Source organism: Notamacropus eugenii, chromosome 2, assembly GCF_028372415.1.
Source record: "Notamacropus eugenii isolate mMacEug1 chromosome 2, mMacEug1.pri_v2, whole genome shotgun sequence".
Taxonomy (NCBI): Eukaryota; Metazoa; Chordata; class Mammalia; order Diprotodontia; family Macropodidae; genus Notamacropus; species Notamacropus eugenii.
This window is the reverse complement of record NC_092873.1, coordinates 219,552,627-219,560,778: the sequence shown is the minus strand read 5'-3', so window position 1 is coordinate 219,560,778 and position 8,152 is coordinate 219,552,627. Positions and strand designations below refer to the sequence as shown.

The window sequence follows — 8,152 nt, the reverse complement described above, 5'->3', positions numbered from 1 at the left end:
TGACAAAAGAGAATGAAAATGAAAACATTTTCAAATGAACGTCTATATACTTAATTGCAGCTGCTCATATATATGTATATATGTATATGTGTATGTATGTATTATAAATATTATATATAATGGCAATCTATATGTGAGATGTATTTATTCAGCCTACAAATGCCAATTCTTGGTGTGTCTGCATTTTCATTCATGGATTCCTTCCAATAGCTTCCATCCTGGCCTGTCTTTTCCCATCCTGTATAAACTGTACCCCTTGCCCCTAGGCATTAGAAACTAATGTCCCACCTCTTTACCTCCTAACCTTCCCACCTCCTCACCTCCTCTTACATGTTCGGAACTACTGCCTGAACTTCTATTATTTACTTTACTGTTAAAACCTCCTAGTGATCTGAAAGAAAGAATATTTTACAGATGGCGGTAAAGGAGACACAGGGCATAAGTTATTTTCATGACTTGTGATTTCAGCTGCAGAGCTGGAATCCAACCCCAGATCTCTTTCCCCTCAGTCCACCATCCTTTTTTATTCTGTTATTAAATAACTCATTTCTCTACATTCCCTTTGGCTGAATACATTCACTTTAAAGTCATGTGGACCAATAGAATATTATTTCTTTCTAGATAGACATCCTGAAATACATGATCCAAAAAGAATGGAATGAGTGTATTAGTGTCCTACCTTTTCCATGTACCAGTTTGAACACATTTTTCTATTAGAAGATGCCATAGCTAGAAGGATCTTAGCTATTAGCATGTATATTGTAACTATATTTATAACATGGTACACCATCCTTTTTATTGCTTTTATGAATAACCCTTAGCATAATTCTTAATGAAGGCTAGGCTAGATCAAAGCCTCAAGATCATAATTCACTTCTGTCTCCACATGTTATTTCTAGACCTATAGATGACATTGAGTTAATTTGCCTCTGGAAAAGAGAAGATCCAGGTTCTGAAAGTTTTTCTTATGGCTCAGCTCCACAAGATTTACAAACAAGCTTGAATTATCTTTAAATCCTACAAGCTTGATTCCCTATGGATTGTCATATACACATCCCTTGTCTTCTCACAAAAAGAAATATATGTGTATGAGCATAGATATGTATGCATATGTACTTAAAAATAAACAAATCCACATTTCCAAAGAGTGAAGCCTGAAGAGACAGTTTGGAGAGTGAGTTGAAGGCTAGGGCAACATCACCAGTGGGCTCGCTTGCTAAGTCCTGAAAAAGTCCTAGGCTGATGGGTGGGCACTTCAGTGCTTGGCACATCAGGACCCTCTGGTCTGAGGATCTTGTAGTATGAACTATTCAGAAATGTAGCAATTCCTCCTAGTCCAGCTCTGCAGAAAAAAGGTGCTACATACCTGTCATTCACAGGACCTAGGCTGGCTCCAGTTGAGGAAGCATGTATCTTAAGGCCAAGGTGATCTCCTGCCTTCTGAGTATTTCACCACAAGGAAAGAAATGAGAGTTAAGTTCAGGATATCTAGCTTTGGTTTTGGGTCCTCTAAGTCTGAAGACAGCTATGCTTCCAGGGATATTTTAAACAAGAGTCACTAGAGTCTGGGGCCTTAGTCTTATTGATAGATGGGGAACCAATACTGAGCACTTTGTGTCAAAATCTGTGACTTCATCTCTGCCACCAGAAAGGCCAGGAGATCCTCCAAGTATTTGTCTCCTCATAGTATTTGTCCAAGTGTCTTTGCCATTGTTGTTTCTTCTGTTTGCTGAGCTTTGTGAGGTCCAACACCTTGAAGAAGTCTGGGGCAAAATCCACCAGCCACAAGGAGTCAATGGTGGTGACCTCTCACATGTATTACTTGGTAATCAGTGCCAACTCTGTATCACCCATTCTGGCTCTCGGTTGAAGAGGTCACTGGAAGGATGGATGTAAACCACCTGCTGGTCAATCAAAATTCAATAGCCCTCCTTTGGGTCCTTCATGGCAGCATTTCAGAAGAAACCACTGAAAAGAACTTTCTGTACATGGATGGTAGCCTTGTAACAGGCCACCATATCCAGCTTAAATCTATCCATGATGCTCAATATCTGATTACAAATGTCCTGGGTTCAGCATAAGGAGAGACTGTATGAAATTCTCACATCATTAGAGGTTGGAGAATTTGTTGTTCTTCCAAGAATTATATGCAGCCAAGAGAGTGAGGTGGTCAACTTTGGTCTGTATAATCTGGCTTTCTTTTTATCTGTAGCATAAATACAATGGTGAACGTCTACCCATTGCAGACCATATGCATAGACATGATCAGCATTTTCTACAACATTGGTTCCAGGGGGAAATTCTGCCATCCTGTGGCCCAGATGGGTGAGCAAACCCTCATCATCCAGGGTTACCAGTAACTCCATGGCTGCGATAAGAGTTTCCATGGGGGGATGGAGTATCCAGGAAGTCAAAGGAAAGCAGGTCCATGGCCTTGAGAGAGAGTACTATGCTGGCTAAATTAGTTTTCTGGATCTCAGGCACGTTGCTGGTCTGCATGCCATTTCAGTAGCACATTTTGTGTTGAGCCTGTAACACTTTCGGGTCCTGTTCTCCCAGCTCTGCTTGCTCTCTGCTTTGCCTGAGCCTGAGATGGGGGTCACCACCTGCTGGCTGATCACAGTCTTGGAGTTGTATACTTTCTGTTTCACAAACCTAGGGTTCACCATGTAGTAGATCTCTTCACTGATCAGAGATGTCTCAGTAATGTTGTAGCAATTACAACCTTCCTGCTACCAGGAGGAGCCAGGTTGTCATTGTAAATTTCCCCAACAGAAGATTCTTCGGTTGGAGGCTGGTTTACAAGTTTGTCTCACCATCTGTCATTCTTCTTCTCCTCATATCTATCACAGTCTTTGATAGGACTTTGACTTCTACACTTAGTTTGGTATACAGATTTCCCTTTATCCCTATCCTGGGTCCTAAAATGTGACCTCCATTGAACCAAGCTCTCCCTTTGTGCTCTTTGTCTTGTTTTAGACTCTGACACTGTTTCTCCTTTTTCTGCTCTGTCATGTTGTTCAAAGACTGCCTGCTTCTCATGTGTTTCAGCACTAGGCTTTAGCAAGCTTAGCTCTCTGAGGACATCCATGGCTACTCTCACATCATCTTTATCCAGCATGGTCTAGGACTATTTGGTCAGCAAAGTTCTAGCAACAGGTTCTTGAGCTTTTCCTTTGTACTCTTTGGTTTAACAAATAGACCTTTGATAGTAGAAGGCTTTGCTGAAGGTTGTATGGTCTGTATGAGACACAAATTGTTTATAAGATAGGTTGTGAATTCAACACCATTTTTGGTGAGGGAAACTTTAAAAGTGTCAAAGGTTATATTTTCCTTAGCAAGACTGATCACAAATCCAGCCAAATCCTTATCGTTGATCTCCAGGTAATTGTCCAATTCAGTGCACATTTTGGATACCAAGCAAGGGTTCTTGAGCTTGGCAATCTCTTCAGCAGGACTGGCTTGGCCATCACACACCATGAACGCCATGTACCTTAAGCCTGGCTTCTCCACTCCAAGCCTTCACCATTTTACCACTTCCCTTCCTGCTTCAGTAATTGCCTGGACTTTTTGTTTACCTTCCCTGAGGTGGCATCCAAAGAATGTACCTGCCCCATCAACTTTCGATGGTACTTTCCTTATCTACCATGATGCCCATGGGCCACAGGTCCTAAGAATCACTATTCCATTCCAGAAAGGGAGCCTGAAATATAGCTACCACATTCAAAGAAGGGAGTAGCTGGGCAAATTACCCATTTCTGACCAATGGAGGTAGTGATAAAAATTAACAGTACATATAAGACTTTTTCAAAACCCTGGAATTGGAATGTGGACATTACATCCTTAATGAGGATCCACTGCAGGGTAAGACTGGTGCGATCCAGCTCCCATAGGATATATTAAAGTCACCATAGTGAAAAAACTCATAGTTGGATCTTGGGATCAAACTGGTGGAATACCACAAAGAGATCCACTGTCTGTGTCAAACCCTGCTTCTTGTCACCCACTTGATTTGGAGCCAAAGCATTTACTTTGAAAAAAAAAATAACTTGTTCAAAGCAGGTCTCAGTTACCTGGATATACCAGCTAGGAATAATGGAATAGGACCTCATTTCTATTTTGTTGGCTTTTGGAACTGGAACCATGATTAAGAGGGATGGTCAGGGGCATCTGTATTGTTCCTCTAGAGATGAAATTGGACTACAGCAAGACAGACCAGAGTGAAAGCATTTGCCAAGAATGTTTTCATTATTCAAGAATGAAAATTAGAGGTTTGAAGACCATCCCTTGTCTCTTAATCTAATTATGGTTTATTTAGTATAATAAAAAAATCTTAATTATACTTTTCTTTATAGCATTCCCTTCACTTAAGTCCCAAGGGCTCTCTGCTTTTCTAATCTTCCTAATTTGTAAAAGGTAAATAAATATGTAAAAAATAAAGTCAATTAGTCATTCTTACAAAAATATATTATGTAGGCAATTAAGCATGATGTCCACTTTGATAAGAGAATTAGTTTGCTTTAACAGCAGTTAAAAAGGTCAATTTAATTCTTTATTCCTTTGGCTTCTATTAAGTTGCCTGAAAGATAATTTCTTTGTAATTTATATTGTATACCAAGAAAAAAATAAATGAGCCTCCTAAAGATATCTTGGAAAAGGAGTTCAAAATGCCTACACAAAAGACAGAATGCCATCAATTTAGAGTTAATACAATTTAAAGAATAAAATTTAGTTTTGGATAAACATCAAAGTCAGCAATTTAAAGAAAATATTCCTTTTCTTCTTTATTGCATAATCCTAGCCAAGGAACAGATTTCTAAATTTTGAACTTTCTTGATTAAAGAAATTCTTCACATATTTTCTTTGCATTAAGATTCTGCTTAATTATTAGATTAATTGCAATGATTAATTGTGATCTCAGAGAACACAGAACATACTTCTCTAATCTTGGAGAGAGGTTGGGGAGTGTGAATGTTGAATTTTGTACATATTTTCAAATGCAATTGCTTTGTTGATTGATTTTTCTCAAATTTTCTTTTGTTCCAAGGAAGGATTCATTGGAGAGATATTTAGAGAAGTGATTCTGTTATGGTAAAGTAGACAAATAAAAGTTAATAACTGAAAGGGAAAACATAGATTTTATAAGAGTTTCACAGAAAGCTCTCTCATTATCATTGCAACCCAGGATTTTGGATGTTGTCTTGAAAGGAAATGAAAGGCTATTTCAATCATCAATCTTTTCTTAATATAGAGCTTCTCAACTGGACTATAGCTTAAGAACAAGTGATTTTGTTTTATACCTCTGTCTCCCCCAAATCTAGCAGCGTTCCACCCATAATAAGTGATCTGGAGTACAGAGTAATGTTGACGATGAGGATAATTTTCACAGTTCTGACGAAGCCATTATCATAGCTATCTGCTTTTGTCTCAATGTCCTTTATGTTCAAATACAGAGTTAGAAAGAGGTTGGCAAAATTATTGACAATTATCCTTGAAAATGCATCTTGGATGCCCATCGATTGGGGAATGGTCAAACAAATTGTGACATGTGAATGTGTTAGAAGATTATTGAGCTGTGAGAAATGCTAAATATGAAAAACTCAAATAAACATGGGAAGACTTAAAGAGTGAAGGAAGCAGAAAAGACAAACAGTGTATACCATGATGACATAATTCCTGACCAATCACTGAACAGTCGAGCAATGTAAAGGGAGAGAACAATAATACAAAATTGAAAGCTGGGTCATTATAATGACCAGTCTTCGTTTCAGAGAAGAGATAAAAAAAATTCCTCCATTAAATCAAAAATGTGTGTGAGTTATAGGTATGGACTTTAAAATATAATTTCAGATATGAATGCTGTGCTAATTGGCTTTGTTGAATTGCTTTGGTTTTATTATGAGGCTAGACTCACTCACATATATTCAGAAATGAACATGATGTAAGAATAAAGGACATCTCTTAAAATATGAAAGAAAATGTATTTTTGAATAGTCTATTACATCAAAAGGAAAGGAAGGGAAGGAGGCAGTAAAACCCAGATCAACAGGCCTTTTGGCCATCCAAATTTACCTTCCTTTGGAGAGGAGAAGGAAGGGGAGGGAGAGGTAGACAGGAGAGGAGGTGAGGTACCCAGCTAGCATTCAGCCAGTTTCATCTACTCACAGGATCGTATTGGTCCTTCGTTGCCGAAGAAGACCATGCCTTCAGAGAAATGATGACATGACTTGCACTTGACTTTGTTTTGAGTGAGGGAGGGTTGTGCAAGTCACCAGCCTCACTCCTCCTTCAGAGCCATCTGAATCCAGTGCCCTGATATTCCTCAGGATGACTGGAGATAAAACCTTAAACCTACTATACTCTGAAACTGGGACTCCAAGGGGCCCCTGTCAAGGGCTCCTGGACTCCCCTAGCTTTAGAGTGATTATCAATAGTAACTGTTGCTGTTCCCCACACAGCCTGATGTCTTTGTTTTCTTGACCTTATTAAAAGGGCCATGCCTTGGCTACTTCTTAAACAGGCCTATTTAATGAATGGGCATTGCCTCACCCTGAGTACCTGCAAAGACCTTGGCCTAAAGGACCCAAGGTCTCCCGGTGCATCCTGGGCCATCTCCTGTCATCCTGAGGAATATCTGATTACTGGATTCAGATGGCTCTGTAGAAGTGAGGCTGGTGACCTGCACAGCCCTCCTTCACTCAAAACAAAGTGAAGTACCAGTCATGTCATCATTTCTCTGATGGCATGGTCTTCTTCAGCAATGAAGGACAAACATGATTACATCAAAGAAGTGGTATTGCATTGGAATAAGATTATAATAATGGAATCGAAGCTTACTGTGATGATCATGAGTTCTGTAAGCTATCTTTTTGCTGCTTTCAATGACAGCTAACATTTATATAGCATCTACTGTACCAACAAGCACTGTGAGAAGCACTTCACAATTATCATCTCATTTGATCTTTACAACAACTCTGGAAGATAGGAGCTATTATTATCCTTATTCTACAGATGAAGAAACTGAGGCAAAGAGGGTGAGTTGTCTAAGATCACACAACTAGAAAGCTGCTGCTCGAGCATTTTCAGGCATGTCAGACTCTTCATGACCACCACATTTGATGTTTTCTTGGCAAAGATATTGCCATGTTTTGCCATTTACTTCTCTCGCTCATTTTACAGATAAGGAAATAGAGGCAGAGTTAAGTGATTTATTTGCGCAGGGTCACACAACTAGTAAGTACTTGAGACTGGAATTGAAATCGGTTTTTTTCTGACTCCAGGTCCAGTGCTCTATCCACTGTACTACTAGCTGTCTCTTCTTCTCGCTGCTTTCATTGTACTCTTTCCAGAATTGTAAAAGAATGGCAGAAAAAATGTGCTTTGTTGAATAAAAAAATGTAATGTATAGATAATATTGATATATCCTTCTCAGGTTAAATGGCAAGGTTGCATATTACCAGGCTCTGGCCAGTGACATGAATTTACTAAATAGAATTCTATCCTCCTCATAGTCCCTGGCTTTAAAGAGCTTGTCTTCTACTGGAAAGGTATAGATAAGACATTGAAAGCAGGTACAAGTTCATCCTACTGATCACCACAATTATTTTCAGGTTTGAGACATGGTCCTGGACTATTGGAGTTAGATCTAGTGGGTAAAAGAAACAACTGAGAACAAATAAATGCTTGAGTTGGACTATGTTGACTTTGGGACAGGGCTGAGAAGGGAGTATTCAACAATAAATCATCATTGAGCACTTACCATGTGGAAGGCACAGGGAAGGCTTAGGGAGAGACAAAGATTAATAAGATATGCCCCTGCCCTTGGAAAGCTTAGAGATTAGTCTCTCTATCATTAAACTGTGGCTCCTTCTCTACCATCCTTGACTTCAGAGATAGCCAATTCATCATAACCCTCCCATTATATGGTTTAAAGTGCTTAAACCTCCTGGAAGTCAAGATTTTCATTTCTAAAAGAACCCTTTTCTTTCAAAATGAAATTTTGCAACTTAGATTCCCATGGTTAGCTAAAATAGGCTCTCATGCCAAGAAGGGTTGGGTTATTGTTAGGATTGAATGAGATAAGTATTCATCATTCATTTGTGGATGGCAAATTATAAATACAAACACAAAATATCCTCATCCTCATCCTCAT

The 8,152-nt window shown here is 39.0% G+C and overlaps 1 pseudogene; it reads right to left on the bottom strand.

Moving 5' to 3' along the window:
- Positions 1-1,632: 1,632 nt before the first annotated feature.
- LOC140522939 (ATP-dependent RNA helicase DHX8 pseudogene) lies at positions 1,633-3,489 on the bottom strand (annotated as a pseudogene).
- Between the last annotated feature and the right edge of the window lie 4,663 nt (positions 3,490-8,152).